The 24,556-nt window shown below is 39.8% G+C and overlaps 1 protein-coding gene across 7 annotated transcripts in view; it reads left to right on the forward strand.

Annotated features, from left to right (window-relative positions):
* Positions 1–24,556, forward strand: part of mgat5 (alpha-1,6-mannosylglycoprotein 6-beta-N-acetylglucosaminyltransferase) — a 242,741-nt gene that overhangs the window by 94,045 nt on the left and 124,140 nt on the right. The window lies entirely within an intron of this gene.

Below are 24,556 nucleotides of genomic sequence, written 5' to 3' on the forward strand. Positions count from 1 at the left end.
TTTGAGACTGCCGGCATTTTTGATATATAATATAATGTGCATAATTTACCAAAACACCAATAATTTTTCTAATGTACTAACCAAAAAGTTATAAAAAGTGCCTAGCCTACTTCGATTAAGCTAGGAGCATGACGGCACGCATGGTCGCAGCGGCTCAGGGCTCTCCTTTTCAGTGCACTTTTTTTGTTGTTTTTGTACTTTTTTTTTGGTCCTTGTTTGTGCACGATCGGTTCGGCGAACATCTGCTACACCATTCAGAACCTTATAGACATCGATGTCCAGAGCCAGACATCTGTTTCGAGTGTTTTTCATCACACGCACAACATCCCAGACAACATAGCGAGACCAGCGGGCTCTCCGTGGATTGTTGTCGGGTCTAGGAGATGACACAGACGGAGGAGGGAAAGAAAGCGGAAGCGAGGTCGCAGATCTGACGTTATGCTAAAGCTAAAAAACAACCATACAAGCCCTATACAGAACGTTTTTCTGCACTGAAGGAGCTGCTTTTAATCTCATTGTAGATGCGTATAGTGACAAAAAAAGACATTCTATTCTAGAAACAATTTCATACTGTACTCACCATTTAATTTGACATCTTTGGGCTGTAGGAAGGGAGGAGAGATTTCCATACAATGTCCATCTTTGTTTCGATTGCGATCACTTACTTTTACCTTCTCTTCCTTCCTTAGCAATTATGTGTCTTGCTTGCATGGTCTTAATGAATTATATATATAGGTAAATCACTGCAATGACAGAAATTACATCCACAAACACATGTATCTGGGCTCCGACTGACGCTACTAACACTCTCGGTTGTTTGTTTACAATCGCGCAAGCGGATACACGTGACCGCATCTGTTTTGTAACGCAAGATGTTGATCGTAAATCAAAACAAAAAATTTCATTTTAAACTTCCCGATAATTTATTATAAATTTTATTAATAAAATCAACAACTAGAACACTTTTTTGAATAAATTCTTTATTTAATTTAAAGTACCGGCATGCAGAGTTACTTCTTCACCTGAAAGATGGCTCTGTGGTTTCGTCATTATTTACTTCCGTATTCATCGGCAAAACCAGCATTGCGCTGGATTCTTGAATCTGAAACGATACTCATTGTATAAACCGACCCCCAAACTCCAAGCCAAAAATCTAGGACAAAATTCTCGGCTTATATAATGGAATCTATGGTAATCAATTTTAGGAACTTCTATAAAAGCTACTACATAAAGATTAATCCATTCATGGCACATCCAGACTTCGCCAACATTCAATACTGTGAACCATTTGAGAACCGCTTTGAGAGGAAGGCAACTAACATCCTGCACATATGGCTAGGCCTACCACAAAGCCACAATAGCATCGCCTTGTATGGGAACATAAGCAAACTGCAGCTCCCTTTACGCAGTTTGACAGAGGAGTTTATAGCTACCCAGGCAAAAGTGATGCTGTTGCACTGAGATCATAGTGATAGCAGAGTTGCCTTAGGGCACAATTGAAGTGAGAGCTAGCAGGAAGTGGAGAACACATGAGGCAGATGACTAGGCTGAAGCACAGCTGTGGTGCACAGAGTGTTGCAGCATTATGAGCAGGCTTTGGTAGTGACTCAAGACCGTGCTTTGGCAAGGCCCAGGGAAATGAAAGATGCCCAATAGTTCTGGAGGAGATAACAGCAGGATAGTAGTGATGTGACAGCAGGGAGCCTGGACCTGGTGGGAGGAGGCTATAGTTTGGAATATCTCATGGTAGGAGCTCTGGAAGGCAAAGAACTACGGATCAACCTCTTGATCCATTTGGTCTATGGTGTATTCCTTAGCCTATTCACTCTCTTCTTTTGGGACCTGGCAGAAATGCCTGTATGCTCACTGTGCCAGAAAATAGGGTCCCTTTAGTGTATACCTGTATTGAGTTGTTGCCCAAAATCTCTGGGAGAAGGTGCAGTTTGTGGTGCTATGGTCAAATATTTAGGGTCATAGAAGATGCCATCACCACAGGGATCATGTACAGCAAACAGCAACAACAAGTGAAGAAGTGCATCATTTTTATGAGGGCTGAAAAGAGCCAAGTCACCAGTAGGGCAGCTTGTCACATCATGAGAGTGGCAGCTGGTGGATGACATAGGAACTGATTGTTCCTTGAGAAGACTGGATGGAGAAGCCTTCAAAAAGAAGATGGCCAAGTATGAAGACCTTGTACATCAATGCTGTAGCAGGAGATGAAGGGCCCTGTGTGAACCCACTGAGGTCAGGTGTAGAGGCTTTGTAAACTAATTCTTCAAAATGGCACTCAAGTTTCTTGAAATTATGGGACTGTATAGCAGTTGAGCCATCGTGAAAATCACAGAGACATTGAGATGGCTGTGGATCAAGCTGTGGATCTATGTGATGAGTTAGCCCTGGAATAAGAAAGACAGACTGCCTGAAATCAAGCTATAACTGTTCATGTCCATGTTTAATAACAGTTGGCTTTCGGGCAACAAGTCAGGAATATCTCAACCAAGCTTCAGCTACCCCATGCCCACTGTGGCTGCTGGCAGCCATAAAAAAACTAATGAGATGCTACATTCAATCCATGTATGGGTTGGTTTTATGTTGCAACATAAAAAGGAAATTTGCAACAGTGTACGGTTTTCCTAACGTAATTGGAGCAATTGACGGCACTTATATTGCAATTACAATGATACACACACCCACAACCTTGCATGGTCAAATGATCTGCAAGGGGCTATTGTTTGTCTCCACCTTTATAGGGCTGAAGGCAGTCCTTTGTGGTGATGGGCATGTGGCACTGCCTCTTGGGGAATACAAGGAACATAACAAAGGCATAACAAATAAATCAAAAAATTCACAAAAGTAATATTCACATAAAAGTCTCCAAAAAGACATAAAACAAGAATTGTATGAATGAGATGTGTATTTTCACTATCATGTCTAAAATGTGCCTGGATTTGAGTGTGAAAATATGCATACTCCAAAAAACAAGAAAATGTACAGTAAATCCTTGATTATCCATCAGGGTTTAGGATCGAGGCCATGACGGATAAGAGAAAAGATGGATAATAGAACAGCTACTTTAACAATGATATACTATAGATTACTGAACAGCCATATTTGTTTATAAAACACAATAGAATATATTAATAAAATGAATTAATTCGTATAATCATGTAATAAGGAGACGCAACTCAGAGATACTGGAATTTTCAACATTTTACTTGGAGTCTTCGTTCCGTAACAAACAGTGCACTGTCTTATACTGCATTATCTGGGTTATGAAGCACACCTCCAAAACAATAAAAGAAAGGCTTCCCTACCAATCAGTTTATCTCCTGCTACTCACATTCACTTTTTCTTTATACCACAAGCACTCCTGATTATTGTCTCCTGACTGCTACTCAAAACTTCCTTCTGCTGCAAATTTCTTTTTCTCCTGACTTTTTCTGTCTCTCATCTCCTAACAGTCGTGTCCGCCCCTTACAGAACAGGAGTTGGACAATCACTGCAAAAATGAAGACAAAAGACCATTCTGCTGTCATTGCATTGAAATAAACAGGAAATGGCTACAAAAAATATGTTTGAATGTCCCATTAAGCACTCTTAGATCCATTATCAGAAAGTGGAAAGTTCATCACAGCACCCAGACTCCTCTTACTAAAATAAGCCATCGCTTAAAACTAAACATCAGAGCAAGATGTCAGTTGGTGAGAAATGCTACTTAAACTTGTCAGTCTCAGAAGTTACCCATAAAGCTGGCCTCTGTGAGTGGGTAGCAAGAAAGTAGCTATTCCTGAAGAAGATCCATATAAAAACATGTATGGCAATTTGCTACAAAACATAAGAAAGACCAAGATAAGATGTGGGAGAATGTTTAATGGTCAGATCACACCAAAATAGTACTTTATGGCCAGACTTCAAAGAGGTATGTGTGACGTAAAACTAATACTGCCCATGGCTCAAGAAACGCCATACCTACGGAGCAATATAGTGGTACAGCCTCATGCAGTGGGGATGCTTTTCATATACTGGGACTGGGAATCTTGTAAGAGTTGAAGGGACAATGGATAGACACTAATACCACACAATATTGCAAGAGAACGTGTTCCAGTCTGCTAGGAACCTACGGCTCGGGAGAAGATTCATCTTTCAACATGACAATGGCCCTAAGCATAAGGCCAAAGTGACACTGGAATGGCTCAGAAACAGAAAGATGAATGTTTTGCAATGGTCAAATCAATGACCTTGTAACGGCCGACCCCTTACCCGGCCGGCAGCTACACCTCCAAGACCTGTGGCCTGGACTAATTGCTGAGGTTGAATCTAATCAAGCCGTACCTTTATCAAATCAAACTTTTCCCCCACAATCGACGGTGTAAATAAGCACAAAAGAAAAACAGATATGTAAACTTAAACTGATAAATTGTATTAAATGAAACTGAATAGCTAAAAATATCCCTCCACCAAAGCAACACCGTGACAAATCCCTATATGAATATAACCCCTCCCTTGCCCTTGTAACATATAACAAACAACACAAATACCAAAAAATAATGAATGAGACACGGAAATAAACGGTCGTAAACTTGAGTCCGAGTAACAATTGTCGTGAATGCAGATGACTGGTTAACCGATATATGGAGTGTTTGTAATTCTCGGAACAAAATGGAACAGCCTCACCGTGTATCCTCTGCGGTGGTGGAAAATGATCCGAACCCGGGGTCTCTCGTGATGAGGGCGTTGGAGTAAGTCCGGCGAAATGAAAAACAAACCGGATGGAAATGCGCGATGTGGAATACAGCAGGTACAGATGGTTCGTGGTAGTATAATGAAAGTCTCCTTCTCTCTCTCTCTCTCCTCCTTTCTCCTTCTTCTCTTCGTTCCCTCTTGATTGTTTTTATAGTCCTGTGACGAATGTAATTGATTGATTGAAAACCGGCGTTTTCTGGGTTTGGGGCTGCGGTCTCCTTCCATCATCCGTCCCCCTTTACGGGGACGGCATTCACTGACACACACAAACAGTAAACGGGACGATGGAAACAAGACGCATGTGGTACGAACACAAACAACACTATTACTACTATGTAGCCCCGCTACATTCCCCCCCAGATGCACGGGCATCTGACAGTGCAAATAACTACACCCACTTAGAGAAATAATCCACTACCACCATCAGGACAGTCTTTCGTGAGCTGGTCATTGGGAATGGCCCCATCAGATCGACCCCCAAAGTCTCTCCTGGTCCAACTGCGATAGTCGATTGCAACATCCCTGATGGTTTACCAGGTGGGTTCTTCAGCTGTTGACACGTGTGGCAGTTCTTCACGTGGCGGCAAACATCTGTCCTGACCGATGGCCACCACGCCACCCCCAGAATCTTCAAGAGGGTTTTCGTCCGGCTAAGATGACCACCTAAAGGGCTGTCGTGAAAAAAGTTCAAAACTCGGGGATGAGTGCCTCCGGGACCACAAGTTGTTGTTGTTGTTGCAGGCCCTCCAAGGATGATGGAACAGATCTATACAGAACTCCCTGGAGGTCCACAAAGTGTACCCGGTCAGTGCACTGTTTATCCAGCTCCTTCCGAATATTTTGGCAGAAAGGGCTGGAAGCTTGTGCTTGGGCCAGATCATAAAGAGTACTAGGTAGTGATGGAAATACCTTCTTTGCTTCTGCCAAGCACACCATCCCCGAGGACTCTGATGCCCTAGACAAAGCATCAGGCACGATGTTGCTACAGCCCTTCCGGTACGTCACCTTGAAGGTGAAATTCTGGAGGCGCAGCACCCACCTGGTCAGTCGGGAAGATGTCTTCGGGTGATTAAACACCCAGATCAGAGCATGATGGTCTGTGTACACTTCAAAATCAACCCCTTCTAGAAAATGTTTCCATTTTTCCACGGCCCACACAAACCAGGCACACCTTTTCTGCTGTTGCATAATTGAGCTCGGCGCCGCAGCGCTCATGAAGCATATGCAATGACGCGCTCTTCCTGGTTCTTTTATGGATGAGCACGGCCCCGAGCCCCAGGTTGCTGGCGTCCGTATGTACTTGAAAAGGGAGCTGTGGATCAGGCTGGGCCAGGACGGGTGGCTTTTGTAGATGTTCTTTCAGTTGCTCGACAGCGTCCTTTATAGTAGGTGAAAGGAGAGCAGGAAGCAGCCGTGGAAGCAGCACCAAATGAGAGTCCCTAAAGCTTATCTATCCATAAGTATATATATATATTTATATATATATATATATATATATATATATATATATATATATATATATATATATATATATATATATATATAGTATATATATATATATATAGTATATATGTGTGTGTGTGTGTTGTGACGGATAGCCGGGTCCCATGCCAGTATATATATACTGTATATATTTGACCATATCACCCTGTCTTACTGCTTAGCAATTTAGATTCTTACATGGCAAGTGAATTATTTTAAAACCAGCATTAAAATTAACTACAGGTCATTTTAGTGATACAGGATCTGAAGGTATATGCTTGTATTTCTAAATTATTGTGCTTGCTTTAAAATTAACTGTTACGTGATATGGAAACAGTTTGAACAGCCTGAAAACAAAGCATTTTAATAGTCAATTCTTCTTAATAGTTATGAATGAAGTAACATTTTAAAATCCTGCAAATTTTTAAATTGCTTTAATTTTACAATTCCAGACAAAACAGGATTTATAAAATATGGAAATGAGAAGAATTAAACGGATATTTATGTCTAAACTAATACCAACATTGGGGGTAGATATGGGTCATATTAAAATTGAAATCTGTAGAGCTTAAATTATTATATACTTGCTTTCTGTTCACAAAATTATCACCTACTAGTAGAACTAAACTTTTCTGAGTTTATAACCAGGTATTTTTGATTTATGCATTGCTTTAATACACAAAACCAGTTGAAAGTTCACAGATGAGAGTAGATCATTCATTCAGTCAAGCCTTTTTGGCTAGTTAATGTGCAAGTTTCCCTAGTATCTCTTCTAGGTACTTTTCAAAGGTTGTTAAAGTTTCCAACTAAACTCCCATGATGAGGTAGTGCTTTTAGATGCTTCCTGTCTTCAGTCTTAAATGCACTTCCCCTTAATTTCATCCATTGTCTTCTAATATATAATGAATGAATTATTTATTTGAAAGAATTTTGATGGATCAATGTTATCAATGCCTTTGAGAATTTGAGAAACCTGGATATATGTCCTCATTCTTCACTGCTTAATGCCCTTAGTCATTCTGAAAATTACAAGCTCTCTAGTCGTAGGATGTACTTAACTGCTTGTTTCTACACAGCTTATGGAGCTGTTATTTCTTTTTTGTAGTGTTGACTGAAACTGCACTGTATACTCCAGATGCAGCCTCTATGCAACATTATCTAGTCTGACCATAGCATATTTTGGTTTGTAATCAACAGTTTTTATAACATAACTTCACAAATTTGCCCATTGTAATTGTTTTTGTACTTTATTGTCTTGAACATGATGATATTGTGTTAACATAAAACCCTAATCCTTTTCAGGGGTTGTGCCCTGTAAGATGATTTCACCCATTTTGTATGTATAAATAATGTTTGTTTTTGCCTGCATGTAGCACCTTACACTTCTTTACATTAAGCTGCATTTTCAAAGTACAGGTAAAATTCCGTTACAACGAAAATCATTACAACAAAATTTTCATTACAACAAAGTATTTTTATGGTCCTGACAGCTTCCCCTACTATGAAGTACATTCAGCTGATACTTTCATTACAACGAAGTGCACAAAAGACCTTGAAATGCCTGAATGAATCATCCGCAGAGCAGTTAGTTCTGTGGCCGTAGCTCAGTTGTGCACAACGATCCCCAAACAGAAACACTGTAATTTTTTTTTCTCTCTTTAAACTTTCCTTGTACTGTTTTTTTTTTTTTTGCATTTTTTGTTTCCTGCGGTTTTCAGTGATACCTTTTGCTTATTGCTTATCAACATTTGAAAAACATCCACTGGAATTAACTGTTTGTCACCCTCCTATAGAAACGGCAGACACGAAAAAACGATAACAGTTCATATTAGAAGAAAAAACTTTAATTATATGCAGCTCTTGATTGCGGCAAAAAGATAAAAGATGTTGCCAGTGAATTTAGAATTTCGCCATAGACACTGTCAACTTTCTTGAAAGACAGAGCAAAAAAAGAAGAAAAATATCGGGTTGCAAATGTATGTGAACTGCTGTATTTGAAGACATCGAAAAAGCAGTTTTTATGTGGTTCAGTGATGCTCTTTCAAGAAACATTCCTATTAATGCAGCACTCATTCAAGAAAATGTGAGGTTTGTAAACTCTCTTGGGACCTCCCCCAACTAGACAGCACGCCAAAGAGCGTCCCGAAGTGCGATCTCTGCGTCTGTATGGGGCAACAGCAGGCTCGGAGCTGTGCTGTGTCTCTCCGCCAAAGTAAACAGAAAAGATTTCGATGGGTGATACAAGGATAGGAGCACGTAAATTGTAAATGCAGATAACAGGATTACTTGGTCACTGACCTGTCCACGACCCTGCCTGAATAGTATCTGTGTATAACAGAGTGGCAGATCACGGTACAATAAATAACTGTGCCATTCCTGTTTCAAGCTGAATAAACGTCACACTTGCCGTTTAATGGCACAACGTTGCTCCAAATTCCGCTGTTCCATTTTGCGTGACGCACAACCAAAAACACAACTTTGCTAATAGCAGTCACAAAAGTCACGTAGTTAACGGAAGGAGTTGAAACTCGCACTGAGCTATGGGAGGGTACTGATACACGTGCTCTATCAAGGACAACAGCGCAGCATTGCCAGATTGCTTGCAGTGTTTCCAGTCTCATTACTTTTCTGCCACACCTCGTAGAATAAGAGTAAGGTCCAATGGCCAGGGGGGACAGAAAAAACAAAAAAAAACTCCAGACGGCTGGAGAAAAAAATAAAATCTGTAGAGATTCCAGACCATGAGACTGCCTAGTCCCCTCTGGGCATTCTACCTAACATAAATGAAACAGTTCTCTTTGGATTTAGGGTTCTCACGGAAGGATTTGATGATGATGATGGTCACGTAGACTTCTGCCTTTTAATCCATCCATCATTGTTGGAGCATCATGAAGCTTTGAGTAGGCGGAGGTGGCGCAGGCCACCACCACAAAGAAACCGGAAAAAAGAAACAGAACAGAGAGTAGGAGTCAGTACAGATTTTAGAGCCACCATGAATAGTTATTATGATGAATTGAACATACAGAGTATCAGGATTAAGTTAAATTAAGTTAAATTGAAGTTATAAAAAGGCCATGTTAAAGTAATATGTTTTCAGCAGTGTTTTAAACTGCTCTACTGTATTAGCCTGGCGAATTCCTATTGGCAGGCTATTCCAGATTTTTAGGTGCATAGCAGCAGAAGGCCGCCTCACCACTTCTTTTAAGCTTTATTCTTGGAATTCTAAGGAGACACTCATTTGAGGATCTAAGGTTACGATTTGGAATATAAGGTGTCAGACATTCCGATATATAAAATGGGGTGAGATTATTTAAAGCTTTATAAACCATAAGCAGAATTTTAAAGTCAATCCTGAATGACACAGGTAACCAGTGTAGTGACATTAAAACTGGAGAAATGTGTTTGGATTTTCTTTTCCTAGTTAGGATTCTAGCAGCTGCATTCTGCACTAGTTGCAAACGAGTTATGTTTTTTTGGGTAGTCCTGAGAGGAGTGCATTACAGTAATCTAGTCGACTGAAAACAAATGCGTGAACTAATTTCTCAGCATCTTTCAAAGATATAAGAGGTCTAACTTTAGCTATGTTTCTTAATTGAAAAAATGCTGTCCTAGTGATCTGATTAATATGCGATTTAAAATTCAGATTACAGTCAACAATCACCCCTAAACTTTTTACTTCCGTCTTGACTTTTAATTGTAATGTATCCAGTTTATTTCTAGTAGCCTCATTGTATCCATTATTGCCAATCACTAAGATTTCAGTTTTCTCTTTATTTAACTTGAGAAAGTTACTATTCATCCATTCTGAGATACAAGTCAGACATTGTGTTAGTGAATCAAGAGAATCGGGGTCATCAGGTGCTATTGATAAGTACAGCTGTGGGTCATCAGCATAGCTGTGGTAGCTCACGTTGTGCCCCGAGATAATCTGACCTAACGGAAGCATGTAGATTGAGAACACGATATCTGGAGTTTGGACTTTGTCCCACCAAATTGTTTTGATGCGTTTATTTTGAAAACAAACCTGAAGACGATACCAGAGACACATTAAAGTATATTTATGTCTATTTACCTCAATATAAAAGTGAGGTCAGCATGCTCCAAAATGTCTGAGGCACTTGCTTTTGTGCTTGTACTTCTCTTTGCAAGAATCAACGGTAGTCACCCATCATGCTCGGAGTGAATCTTCCCCGATATCAGTTTTATATCACCTTTATATCTTGATGAAATCTTTCCCCATGCTCATCACTGACATTGCTTTGATTTTGTGGAAAAAAGTTGAGATGAGCATGTAAAAAATGCATCTTCACTGACATTCTGGTTTTCATAAGCTTATATAATTTCAGCAGTTTTTCAACAAGCTCAGCATAATTCTCTGCTCTGTGACCCGCACAAATGTTTCCCATGCTGCTGATTCAGTTGGCTTCGTTTCATTTTGAACTCATCATCAAGCATCAGTTCATGGATTTCAGGAACAACAAAAACACCTTCCTTAATTTTATGTTCACTTTTCTCAAGACCAAACTTATTTCTTAAATGCAATCCCATTTCTGTTCATCACCTTGACAGAATTTTCAAAGTAATGGTGAATCGAATGAATGAAATGTCCTGAAATGCAATATTATGTTTAACAGTAAAACCACTACCTACTGCAGTGTCATGTCTGAGTTGTGTTGTGTGACTTGGTAATCAGTAGCAAATATTTTTTCCGCTAATTAAGAATTAATAATTAAAAAAAAAAATTAATAAGACAAGGTAAACAACTCACAGCTTTTAGTAATGTGTAGCAAAATCATTTATCTCAATGACATCCCTAGTGGAACTACCGGTATTTATCAAAATGGTTATCTGCCTTTACTGTCTAGTCACCCTAGTTGTCCAAGACCTGGAACATCATAACTAAAAAACGGGATGTGCTGGACAAAAACGGTTTTCAGATTTGGAGTCAGCAAGTGAAACCTGTTAGGATAAAGGTGATAGACTCCCAATAGCAAAATGCTTGTTGACCAGTGTAATCTTACTAAAGGAATAACTACTGTAGACCATTCTCTTCTTAACTGTGGTTTTTATCTCTAGTGTGCTAAATAGCCTAAAATCACATTTTGTCAGTTATCGTTGATGTCAGTGGCTTCTGGTTTCAAAAACTTCATATTGCTTTGTTAGTCTGTCAGTAATAAATTCAAAGAAAAATAAAAAAAACAGAGAATTTAAAGATAATGTCAAACTTTTTAAGAAAAAGGTGAGAACAAAAGGTGAGGAAGAGAGCACACAACTGCAAAGAAGCAATATCACTCTCTTTCAAAATGGAGGCTGAAATTTCTTTAAGTTGTCTTCAGGTGCTTAAGCAAAAATACATTAATTCATCTAGGGTCACCCCACTGTCAAAAACAGTCTAACAATTACGAGAAGACTAAGAGAACAGTGTACAGAAGAAACTAACCATAACAATTAATAAAACTCCATTTTCTGACAACCACAGAAACTTAAATTGTAAAGATTATTCCCTTTCTCCTTTCACATTTGTGCCCATGACTGTGGCATGAGTACTACAACCAAAGTTAGGTTTAAGGCTGCTTATTTTTTGTTTGATAACAATAAACTCAGGCCCTCTCTTTTGATAAGTTATTACTAAATTTAAAGTCTTATTTATAGAAAGTGTCTTGCAATGCTTATTCTTACAAAATGTTGTTTCTCCTTCAAATTATCTGCATTTCTACTTATCCAGTTACAAGTTGAAAGAACTTACATAGCAAAACCTATCCTTTTAAATCTGCATCTTCTCCATTAGTAAGTACCCAGTATATTTTTCATGATAGCAAAAGTAGCATTGTATTTCTGTATGAATTCAATAATTCAAAAGATCCTTAGTGCATTTTTTCTGAAAATTATGTTACATTGGTGACACAGAAAAGCAAAATAAATAACGACAGAAGGTCCATCTTGAAGTTTTCACAAGTGAGTTTGTGTTCTGAGAACATAAAGTTTTAGTTGGCTATAAAAAGACATAAATAAATCTGCTTTAATAAAAATGTGATCAGAGTCACAGAGACCAATAAATCTCACTGCAACTAGTGGATAAAGTATTTTTTTTTTAAATAAATGACTTGTTTAGTCTCAATAGCAGCAGAAAATAAAAATTATGCAGTGTATACATTTTCTATTTTTTATTAATAAAGTGTCAAAATACAGTAGAAGCAATATACATTGTTGATTTACACAGAAAGACATGTTTTATGTAAGTCAGTGGTACTTGTTTCAATCAAGGACCTATTAGCTAAAGTCAAAGAAACATGATCACTTAAGGTCAATAGACACTTGTTAAAAACAATTGTGGAGACTGGCCCGGACACAGACAGGCAGACACCGATGTTTCATCACCACACAAGCGTTTATTGTGCGTTACTATTATTTACAAATGTCCAGTGCCACACAACCTAGTGCCCCAGCACCAATCACCCTTAATTCCAGGCCTCTCACAAATGCCTCTCCACCGCCTCCACTCCTCTCCTCTAGGCTTAGTCCTCTTCCACCCGACTCCATCTCTCGAATGGAGGGAGGCGGCCCCTTTTATCTTCACCCGGACGTGCTCCAGGTACCTTCCGATTAACTTCAGCCGGCACTTCCAGGTGTGGCGGAAGTGCCGGCTGAGCACCCGGAAGCACTCCGGGTGGCCCTGGTATTCCTTTCCCCAGCATTTCCGGGTGTGGTTCAAGTACTGACGTCCAGGGCTTCACAGGCATCCGGGCGCCCCCTGCTGGTGACCACGGGCCCCTATGGGGTTGAGCTTCCATGCTCTGTTCCTGTGGTCCCCATACCAACCAGGGCGGCTCCCCCTCGAAACCCGGAGAAGGCTTAATCCCACTTCCAGGCCTTCTGGGCGTCCCGGCTGGGTACAGTACAATTCTAATCTACAGTCAATGGCTACTCATTTGGTGGGCTCTCCAGACTGACATCATGGCGAATCTAAGGGAGAGATCTGTGTCATGGCTGATAAAGTTTTGACTGGAGAGGAGAGTCTGAAGAAGTATTCCAAGTGAGAGGAAGAGAGGGGTTGATCAGAACAAGCAAGTAGGAGTGGAGCAGGAAGAAACAGCACTAAGTAATAGTTGTCAGTGTTGTACAATTGGGTCAAACTCAGGCCCAAGAGGGCCACAATATCTATAGTCTTTGATTTTGATGCATGTTGCATAAATTAAGATTTTTACTGTACTCTGTACATGCACTTGTGTCCCATTCCAGGTGGTTCGTTGTGTGGAGCATGATCCCAAACTCTCTCTCTGTACATGTGGCATTTATAACCCTATGTATTATATTAGGAATGCAAAAAAGGCAATTTTTCACTTGGTTATTTTATATATACTGTATTAACATATATGTGAAAATAATGACCCTATAAACCTATATTTTGACCTTTTACTCAACCAAAATAGAAATCATTTGTATGTTATTGGAAGTCCTTTAGCTACTGGCCACACACACATACTGACACAGACATTTATTTGTACGCTGTGCTTATTGTGCTAAGTAAGGAACAGGGCAGTTGTGGCTTCAAGATTGGTCGATAGGCCTGTAATGTGAGAATACTGGAATGAAAGCAAGAGTCTGTTCAGTGGAATTAATATCCTTGAAGGAGCCCTGTATCAGTAAAAGCTATTTTACCTTGTATTAGGAGCCACTTGATGTGGATTAAGGTGTATTGATTTGATGAAAACCCAATCAGGTTGTGTCGGGTTAAACACACAATGCTGACAAAGCATCAAGTGATAATAAGACCAGGCACACAAAAAGTAGAGAAATAATGATCAAAATTTAATTTGTATACTTAGAGCTGGAGATGTGAAAGTATAAAAATTATTTTTAAGCAAATAAGTCAACCTTTTCGTACCTAGTTTTACGAAGTGGTAAAAGAGCAGAACAAAATCACCAAGTCATTTCAGCGTTAAGCTCTTTGTTTATGTACTTGTTTGACAACTCGATGTAACACAACATGTCTGCTTTTGTATACTGTAAATTGTTTTACTGCAGACACAGCACAGCACCCACGCTGGTTTTTATGCACTGTTAAGTTTTAGTGTATTAACTGTTTTAAGTTTTTTAAGTTTTTCTTATTTATTTAATTATAATTTATGTACAGAAATTCACAAACTCACAATTGCTCAGTATCCTTTGGCATGGTCTTTTGTGGGAAGTTGAATAAATAATACAGATGTATAATGAGTGCCGCTATGTTATTAAAGGAGTGGTATAAAACTACATTTGTCATGTACAGTACACTTCTGTATAATAATAAAATGCCATTTTTGCACCTGTAATTAAAATAGACCTTTTTCATAATGTTTCACAGTTAAACAGGATGAATAGTTATTATAGAAAATGATAACTATTATACAGTTCAAACAAAAACAACACCCCTTTCATACTTTGTTTCAGCCCTTGGCCAGGTAAGTTTTTTTCATTCCCTTATTTATCTCTAAGTTTTCTCACTGTCCAAATGATTTAGTGAAATCTACACTGCTCACAAAAATTAAAGGAACACTTTAAAGAAACACATTAGATACATCAGATCTCAATATGAAGTTGGATATCTATACAAATAACGACAGGGCAATGTCTTAGGAACAAAAGGATGCCAAGTCTTTTAATGGAAATAAAAGTTTTCTGCCTACAGAGGGCTCAATTGTGTAGACACCCTAAAATCAGAGTGAAATGAAGATGTGGCAGGCTAGTCCATTTTTTCAAAAACTTAATTTCTGCTACTCAAAATGCTTTTCAGTATCTTGTGTGGCCCCCACGAGCTTGTATGCATGCTTGACAACGTCGGGGCATGCTCCTAATGAGACGACGGATGGTGTCTTGTGGCATTTCCTCCCAGATCTGTATGAGGGCATCCCTGAGCTGTTGTACAGTCTGAGGAGCAACCTGGCGGCGCCTAATGGACCGAAACATAATGTCCCACAGATGTTCTATTGGATTTAAATCAGGGGATCGTGAAGGCCATTCAATTGTTTCAATTCCTTCATCCTCCAGGTACTGCCTGCATACTCTTGCCACATGAGGCCGGGCATTGTTGTGCATTAGGAGGAAACTAGGACCTACTGCACCAGCGTAGGGTCTGACAATGGGTTCAAGGATTTCATCTCGATACCTTATGGCAGTCAGAGCACCATTTCCTACGCAGTAGATGTCTGTGCGTCCCTCCATGGATATGCCTCCCCAGACCATCACTGACCCACCACCAAACCTGTCATGTTGAACGACGTTGCAGGCAGCATATCATTCTCCTTGTCTTCTCCAGACTCTTTCACGCCTATCACAGCTGCTCAGGGTGAACCTGCTCTCGTCTGTAAAAGTACAGGGCCAGTGGCGGACTTGCCAATTCTGGTGTTCTTGAGCAAATGCCAGTCAAGCTCCACGGTGCTGGGCAGTGAGCACAGGGCCCACTACAGGACGTGGGCCCTCAGGCCATCTTCATGAAGTCTGTTCCTGATTGTTTGGGTAGAGACATTCACACCAGTGGCCCTCTGGAGGTCATTCTGTAGGGCAAGAGCAGTGCTCAGCCTGTTCCGCCTTGCACAAAGGAGCAGGTATCGGTCCTGCTGATGGGTTGAGGACCTTCTACGGCCCTGTCCAGCTCTCCGAGAATAACAGCCAGTTTCCTGAAATCTCCTCCATGTTCTGGAGATTGTGCTGGGAGACACATTAAACCTTCTTGCTGCAGCACGTGTGGATGTGCCATCCTGGAGAAGTTGGACAACCTGTGCAACTTCTGTAGGGTTAAGGAATCGCCTCATACTGCCAGTAGAGATAATTACTCAAGCCAAAACTAGCACGAGTGGAAAACCAGCCAAAAAGATCAAGAGGGAGAAACTTGAAATGACCTCCACATGTAAAACCAGTCCTGTTTTGAGGGTTTTCTAATTGTTGCCACTTTAGTGCACCTGTCGTTAAGTCCATGAACACCAATACAGCTGAAAGTGATTAACAATGACCTCAGCTGCTTAACCAACCAGAAAATTATCAGACAGGTTTAATTGATTTCATGCCAGGCCCAATAAAAAAAAGTGTTCCTTTAATTTTTGTGAGCAGTACTGTATATATTTATTCTGTTTTCACACATGACAGTCAATGTATGGATTTTGCTAGTGGGTATTTGGTTCAAGATCGTAAAGCTCAGCAAGGGGTGGTAAAGGCACCACAGAATATTACTGGCACATGGCTGCTTTTATCCTAGGACATGTCCAAAACTCACTGCTTTTTGAAAGATAAACAGGATTATTAATACTGGTAAATAGTACAAGACCATTGGCACTCACACCAAGACAGGTTTTATCCACAATACAGTGTGTGTGTGTATGTGATGTAATATAGAAGAAATACTGTGTGTATATGTATGTATATATATATATATATATATATATATATATATATATATATATATATATATATATATATATATATATATATATATATATATATATATATATATATATATATATATATAGTTTAATGCAAAGAGTACGCGACACGTGTTTTGCCCTAATTCTGGGCTAATCTGGCATACACAATCACTGCACACCATCTCGGGAATAGAACCTCAGACATCAGCAATAGAGGCGAAGCCTCTTGCTTTGCGCCACGGTGTGTGGTTCGTTTATTTGACAGTATGTAGATTGGGGTAATTACATTCAAGGCATTTGTAGTCTGAATCACAATCTGATTGTATGGGTGGTTACCTACCAGGTAATGCTTGTGGTTGGTCAATGAATGTAATTACCTCGATCTACATACTGTCAAATAAACGAACCACACGCTGTGGCGCAACGCAAGAGGCTGATGTTCGAGGTTCGATTCCCGAGAGGGGGTGCAGTGAGTGTGTACGCCTGATGAGCCCAGAATTAGGCTTAAACACGGTCGCTGTACTCTTTGCATTATTTGACAGTAAAAACTATTTCAACCGTTCTATGATCTGCTTCTCGCAACTGAAAGAGGGCACCGTGGGGACATTATCCGACTTGCTGACCAACCACAAGTATTACCTGGTAGGTAACAACCCATGCAATCAGATTGTGATTCAGACTACGAATGCCTTGAATATATATATGTGTGTGACCTTTTGCACAGTATTTAGTAGAAGCACCCTTTTAGGCTAATACAGCCATGAGTCTTCTTGGGAAAGATGCAACAAGTTTTTCACACCTGGATTTGGGTATCCTCTGCCATTCCTCCTTGCAGATCGTCTCCAGTTCTGTCAGGTTGGATGGTAAACGTTGGTGGACAGCCATTTTTAGGTCTCTCCAGAGATGCTCAATTGGGTTTAAGTCAGGGCTCTGGCAGGGCCATTAAAGAACAGTCACAGAGTTGTTGTGAAGCCAATCCTTCATTATTTTACCTATGTGCTTTGGGTCATTGTCTTGTTGGAAAGTAAACCTTCGGCTCAGTCTGAGGTCCTTAGCACTCTGGAGAAGGTTTTTGTCCAGGATATCCCTGTACTTGCAACCAGTTGTCCTGTACCTGCAGCTGAAAAACACCCCTACAGCATGATGCTGCCACCGCCATGCTTCACTGTGGGGACTGTATTGGACAAGTGATGAGCAGTGCCTGGTTGTCTCCAATAATACCGCTTAGAATTAAGGCCAAAAAGTTCTATCTTGGTCTCATCAGACCAGAGAATTTTATTTTTCACCATCTCAGAGTCCTTCGGGTGTCTTTTAGCAAACTCCATGCGGGCTGTCATGTGTCTTGCCTCTCCTGAGTGCCGGGTCTGAGCTAACATTAAATAAAGCCGTGGACATCGCAAGATCACACGAAATAGCACAACCACAGCTGAGAACCTTCGATGCATGTACTCTGAACGGTGCTGAACAAAAAACGCATTACACAATTGAGAAGGCAGCAAAAGAATATAAAGCGTGTGATGCATACAACCATATTCATAAGTGCAGCTACTGCGGAAACAAAGCACACGGTGGAAAAAGTCAATGTCCAGCTAAAGGAAGACAGTGTAAAAAAATGTGGTAAATTGAACCACTTCGCTAAAGTTTGCAGGACTGGGAAAGGTAAACCCCTGCATGCAGTGTGTGATGTCTCAGATAAAGAAGAAGACGAGCTGTTTATTGATGTAGTAAGAAAGGAACAACCCTCTGAAGCTGAACAAGCCTTTGTAGACATATCAATAGGAAAGCAAGGTGTAAAGCTTAAGTTTAAATTAAGTTCATAGACACACTGCCGCTAAATATTTGCAGGGAAATCCACAACTTAATACCGGGAATGCCTGTTAAACATCTTAGATTCACGAGTACCGATTTGGGTAGTGAACACTTCGATGAATGAAACCTGTTATCTTTACAATGGTTGACAAACACGGAATGTAACTTGAACACAACACATCCTCCAAATACGAAGCTGATTGAAAGAAATAATGATAACCAAATCCTTGATGACGGCAACACTCATAACAGTGACAAAACAATTACATTGACAATCATGTTACATTATTTTTAAAATGTTTCCTTTTCTTCTTCATAACTTCTTTAACACACTACTTCTCCGCTGCGACGTGCAGGTATTTTGCTAGTATGTATATATATGCTGATCTCTGTCCATCTGGTGCTTAAAATTAAAGTAAGCTTGCTTCCACGTGGAAGCAATTTTAGTAAAATGAAAGGCTGCTTGCTTGTGATGCCTGGAGTTAACTACCACTTCTGCAGTTAGATTTCAATGTTTGACCAGTAGGCCAGCTTGTTGTGTATGTATAATGCATGATTACTTTATGACACGGCAACATTTTGCTAATTTTAGGCTAGTTAAATATATTTATGGTGCATGTGTGGTATTGGTATATTGTTGTCTTGTGTGCTAGGAAGCATACATTGTGTGTTTGTGTTTTTTCTAATTAAACAATTTGTTGTTGTTTAATGCATTACTTGTATATCTATACTAGTAAAAGGCAAAGCCCTCACTGACTGACTGACTGACTGACTCACTCACTCACTCACTCACTAATTCTCCAACTTCCCGTGTAGGTAGAAGGCTGAAATTTGGCAGGCTCATTCCTTACAGCTTACTTACAAAAGTTAAGCAGGTTTCATTTAGAAATTTTACACCTAACGGTCGACAATGTCTGCCATGTTGAACTTTCTTATTTATGGCCCCATCTTCACGAAATTTGGTAGGCGGCTTCCCTGCGCTAATCGAAATCAATGTACGTACTTATTTCGGTGGTATGACGCCACTGTCAGCCACCATATTGAACTTTCCAACGGTGTTTGTTACTTATGAGCCCATCTTCAAGAAATTTGGTATGCGGGTTCCCAACGCTAACTGAATCCTACTTACGTACATATATACGTCAATAGCCTACAGCTCGGTTCACTATGTGAGGCAGCGTTGGGTCCCCCATCCCAACGCCTCCCACGTTGTTGGCTACCTGCCTGTATAAGGCCGTCCGTCGCTCCGGTCTCTACATTCCCTTCCTTGATTCGCCACGGGATTCACGTCTCCCTGCTGATAACTATAGCCTTTTTATTTAATCCACGGCTTCTCCGCTGTTTTATTGTTCGTTTATTACGATTATAGTTATTGTGTAGGTATTTTAGACTTACTTTACATTGTTCAGGTACCCATTTCCTTTATCGTTCCAACCATACCCATATTAACATGTCTATCGAGGTGATCAAAGAACTGTCACTTACAGAGTGGTTTCCATGCCCGGAGATGGCACCTGCCTTTCCCATTCTCTTTGTTACATATTGCACTGCCATACCAGGCTCACTCTTGATATCCGGAGGAACATTGTGTCTTATGTATTGAATGACTGGGACAGGTTCAAGGTGTGAACTGATGACGGTACAGGAGATAATTATACTACACAGGAGCACTATAAGAGTGAAATGCTTAAGCTCTTCACCTATGGTTCTGCATGTGAGTTGATGGCTGCCGCTGAATTGTTCGGTTGTCACTTTCAAGTGTACCGAAATAGCCAAATATTTTACACCTTTGGACAACCGCCAATGTTTCTTAAACATCTTAGATTCACAGGTGACGATTTCAGTAGTGGACACTTTGATGTATATGAATGTTTAAACTCTCAAAAGCTGGATGTGAAGTTATCGATGAAACCTGTTGTATGCTTACAACGCTTGACAGATGACGAATGTCACTTCAACACAAGCCCTGCAAATACTGTCGTAATTGAAACAAACCATGAAACTCAAACCGATTACGACAGCAGCAATCCAAGCTGTGAGATTTGAAACAAGATTACTTTTCACATGGCCAACTGTACATTGCATGCTCAAGAGTAAGCTCAGTGCACAGCTTGGTCATATTACAACCAGAGGGCCGAACTGACAATGTTGTATACAAAGTGATCCTTAACAAATAATTATTGGTATATTTTCGCTCAGTTTAAAAAGGTTTAATTTTCTTCTTAATAAAAATTTTAAGGCAGTACTTCGCAGCTGCGAAGCGCGGGTATTTTGCTAGTGTTATATATTTCTGAGGCTTTCTTCACATTTGAGAAGTGTTGCTTTCTATGTAGTCTATTTTACATTCTCTTCTTCAGTCTTAAAAACATTCAGAACATCTAATGAACATGCTTTTAAAATTAACTTATTGAGAAGTTATATTTATAGTATACTATACAGTGCTGATACAGTACATGTTAAAAGCAGGCTATAATGTTTTGTTTCCTTTTATGTAAAAAAATAAAGTATTACACTATGAATAGATGAAATATCTCAGTGGTATGTAAGCATTTTTGTAAACAGGAAATCAAAAATATTTGCATCAATGTTAATTAAGTGCTGTAGTAATTTGAAAGTGTAATTATTGCTGCAAAAACATGTGGAATATCTAGATGTTGCACAATTAGCAATCACTGAGATTACCCAGTAAAGTTTTAAGGATGCTGCCACTTGCCAGCATTCTGTTTCTAATTACAGTATTTTAGTGAGAAATTTCCATAATTGTCATTTAATGATCCAAAAAAATATATATATATATATATATATATATATATATATATATATATATATATATATATGTTGTTACTTTTCATGTCTTGTTTAATTTCCCCACTCTTTTTTAGCATTTCTTTGATATAAAGTGCTTAGGGTTTTGGCAGGATTTGTATTTTTAACCTTAAGAAATGAAGCATAATTTTTACCAAGATTGCTTTTTTCCCCAAAGCCTCAAGTCTCTTGTTTTCCTACAAGTGAGGCACTTAAAGGTAGAATAACTGTCACAGGCAGCGAGTCATTATGCCAACAAATTTTTAAGATTTACTGTTATGCTCCTTAACCCTGGGCTGCATTGTCCTCACCTAAATAAGAGTGCCATGCCCTGAAAGTTCTGCATTGACTTGCCAATTTTACTTTCTATTCTTCTCCATTAAAAGTGAAGGCTGTTGGTTACATTTTTAATACATTTCCATTGCTTGTCCACATCACAATATATTAACAAAACATAATATAACAGAATTAAAAAAGTAAATATCAATACAGAAGAATATTAACAATAATTTAGAATAACATTACCGTCAGTCATTTCCATTCTCAACACGTTTTTCAATTTTGTTGGCATTAAACTTTATATCAGTTGCTCTGTAAATTGAGGCAGTACTTGAAGCACTTTTACCATTTCATAAATGTCATAATTTCAACTGATGCTCTCTCACAATGCAGGTAAAGTGTCCCATTATAGCAAAACAGTAAGCACCAGGACTCTAAAGACTTGGACCTTTGTCCTTTTGCACAAATATCAGGATGCACCACACACCCCTTTCCAGAGACATCATAACCCCTATGGTCTCCCAATTTGTCCACTGACTTTATAGGAATAGTCATCAGAGACATGAATGTCGCTGCTGTGGTAAGTAAACCTCTCGACGAGGTCGACCTGCTGATGGCTCCGCCCAAGAGATCATTAAAGGACTGGATCTTGGTTTTTTTCCAGGATACTTGCAAGCTCAGACATACAGACTCCTCGCTCGGTCTCTCGAGAGCCCCATTCACAGCCTCCACTGACTCATCAAAATTCACAGCATCGCCAGCAAAGTCAAGATTCAGTGAATCTTCACAAACATCCGTGACAAGACCCTGATGGTTGTGTTGCCAGTGTTCCCAGAAGTAGGTGTTTCATCTCACAGGGCACCATGATATCAGCGAGAGGAGTGGCAGCGCTCGGCTTGATGGTAACTCTGGTCTGTACTGGGAACTGAGAAGGATGGCAGATAAGGGGTGTTTGTTAGAGTAATCTTTGAGCAAGTGACACACCATCTATTGTCTAGTGACCCATGTTCTGCTTAAAGAGGAACTGAAGCATTATGTACACCCGAATGTCATTCTCAGAGATTTGCAGTCAGGGCAGGTGATGGAACAATCCTTACGAATGATGCTGCAGTTGTGACTCATTGGGCTGGCTACTTTGAGCAGCTGTTTAAAGATGATCCTCCAGCTAGAGATCTTTGCATCCATGATTCTTGAGGCTGATCCTCCAGTTAGCTGTGAACCACCCAATCTCGCTGAGATTACACAAGTGGTGCAGGGATCTGTGGTATCTGGGGTAAACTTCTCCAGGCTGGTGGTAAGGTTGTCCTCCTGGCATTTCAAGTAATCTTTGCTTCCATTTGGGAGATGGCATCCTCCCAACTGGCTGGAAAATGGTACTTGTCATTCCTAACTGGGAAGGGAAAGATGATCAGCTGGATTGCAGCAACTACATGAGGATAACACTGCTCTTGGTGCCGGGTTAGGTCGTCGGCATGTTCATCCTCAATAGGATCCGTAATTACTTGCTCACCTACCAGCGACCGGACCTGTCTGGTTTTACGTCCAAGAAGTCTACCATCAACTACATCCTAGCAATGAGGGTTCTCATTGAGCGCAAATGCAAATATATGGAGAGTTTCTTTGTAGCCTTTATGAATTTTTGTAAAGCGTTCAACTCAGTTAATCCAGCTGCCCTGTGGGACATTCTGAGACTTTGCGGGTTCCTGGATATCATGGCTGGTCTGTACACTGGTACTCTGAGTGTTGTGCAGTGTGGTGGCAGAACCTCTGTGTTTTTCCTTGAGGTTTTCTGAGTTTTCTTGAGTCGATTCTGAGGTTTGTCAGGAATGTATTTTTTTCTCCCAGTCTCCTCAGTGCTTCCATAGACTGGGTGTTGGGCAGGGTTGTGGGGTTCAGCGGCTGTGGGGCATCTGTTGGTGAAGATTCATAACAATGTATGCTAGATTAATTATAACAAAAGAGAAAAGCTTCAAAACACTATATAAAGATATGTATCTGACACTGTGATTTCAAAATGTGACATGAGACGTGGTGGCAGAGAAGAACACAATGCTCTAGCACAAGGGAGAGTTGTTCCAGTGTGCATAGCTCACAGCAGTAGTAGTACAGTAATAGGTAGGCCCTGGAATGCACAATTTTGTTCCAGATGGTTAACAGAAATTGACAGCGAATAGAGTGATAGATAATGAAGGTTTTACTGTAGGTAATTATTTGTAGACTTTTTAAGATTTCCTCAACTTGTTGTTTTGTAAAACAGTGTAACAGAAGGATTGGATCAGAAGATGAAAATTCAGAAACATTTGTCTTTTAACAAATTGAGGTCAAAATCCAGGAAGGAACAAAAATATCAAAACAGCAACAACTATAAAATGTCACCTAAAAATAGTAATCAAAGTGCAAGGCTATATACATCAGGAAGGAAAGAAGTTAGTCAGTATCGCAAGACTTTTTTTTAGTAGCAATCCAAAATCTTGAATGTCATGAGTAGTGTGCCACTGTCTTCAATAGGTGATGACATCACGATTGGTTGCTTCATGACATCAAGTGATAGCAATGAAACCATATTGCCAACAACAAGGCTTTCAGTCTTCAACAAGTTATTGCAACAAAAAGTGGCAAAAATAATAACTACTAAACACAAGATGGCAGAATCACTACATTTATTTTTCATGTCGAGCAAAAGTGGTGAAAATTAAAATGGTCATAAGAATTTTAATAATTGTATTAGTAATAAAATAGCCAACGGTTTTGAATTATACAATTAAGACACAAGTACTGCTGAACAAATACTTTGATACTTTTGATGAAATTCTTTTTTTGCTATACATTGTATAGTATTAGAAGGAGAAATTGCTCGTTGAAAATGCTGTGAGATTTTTGTACTTTTTTGAGACCCTCCCCAATGGGGTGATACGCCAAAACGAGATTGATGCGTTTGTCAAGGGCTGCTTCTCTGTCACCGAGGAAAACGCAAGTTTGCAGCATCTTGCAGGTGTGCAGCGCCATAGAGGCAATGGCAAGCTCACAGCCTCCTTGTGCAA

This window comes from Polypterus senegalus, chromosome 6, assembly GCF_016835505.1.
Source record: "Polypterus senegalus isolate Bchr_013 chromosome 6, ASM1683550v1, whole genome shotgun sequence".
Classification (NCBI taxonomy): domain Eukaryota; kingdom Metazoa; phylum Chordata; class Cladistia; order Polypteriformes; family Polypteridae; genus Polypterus; species Polypterus senegalus.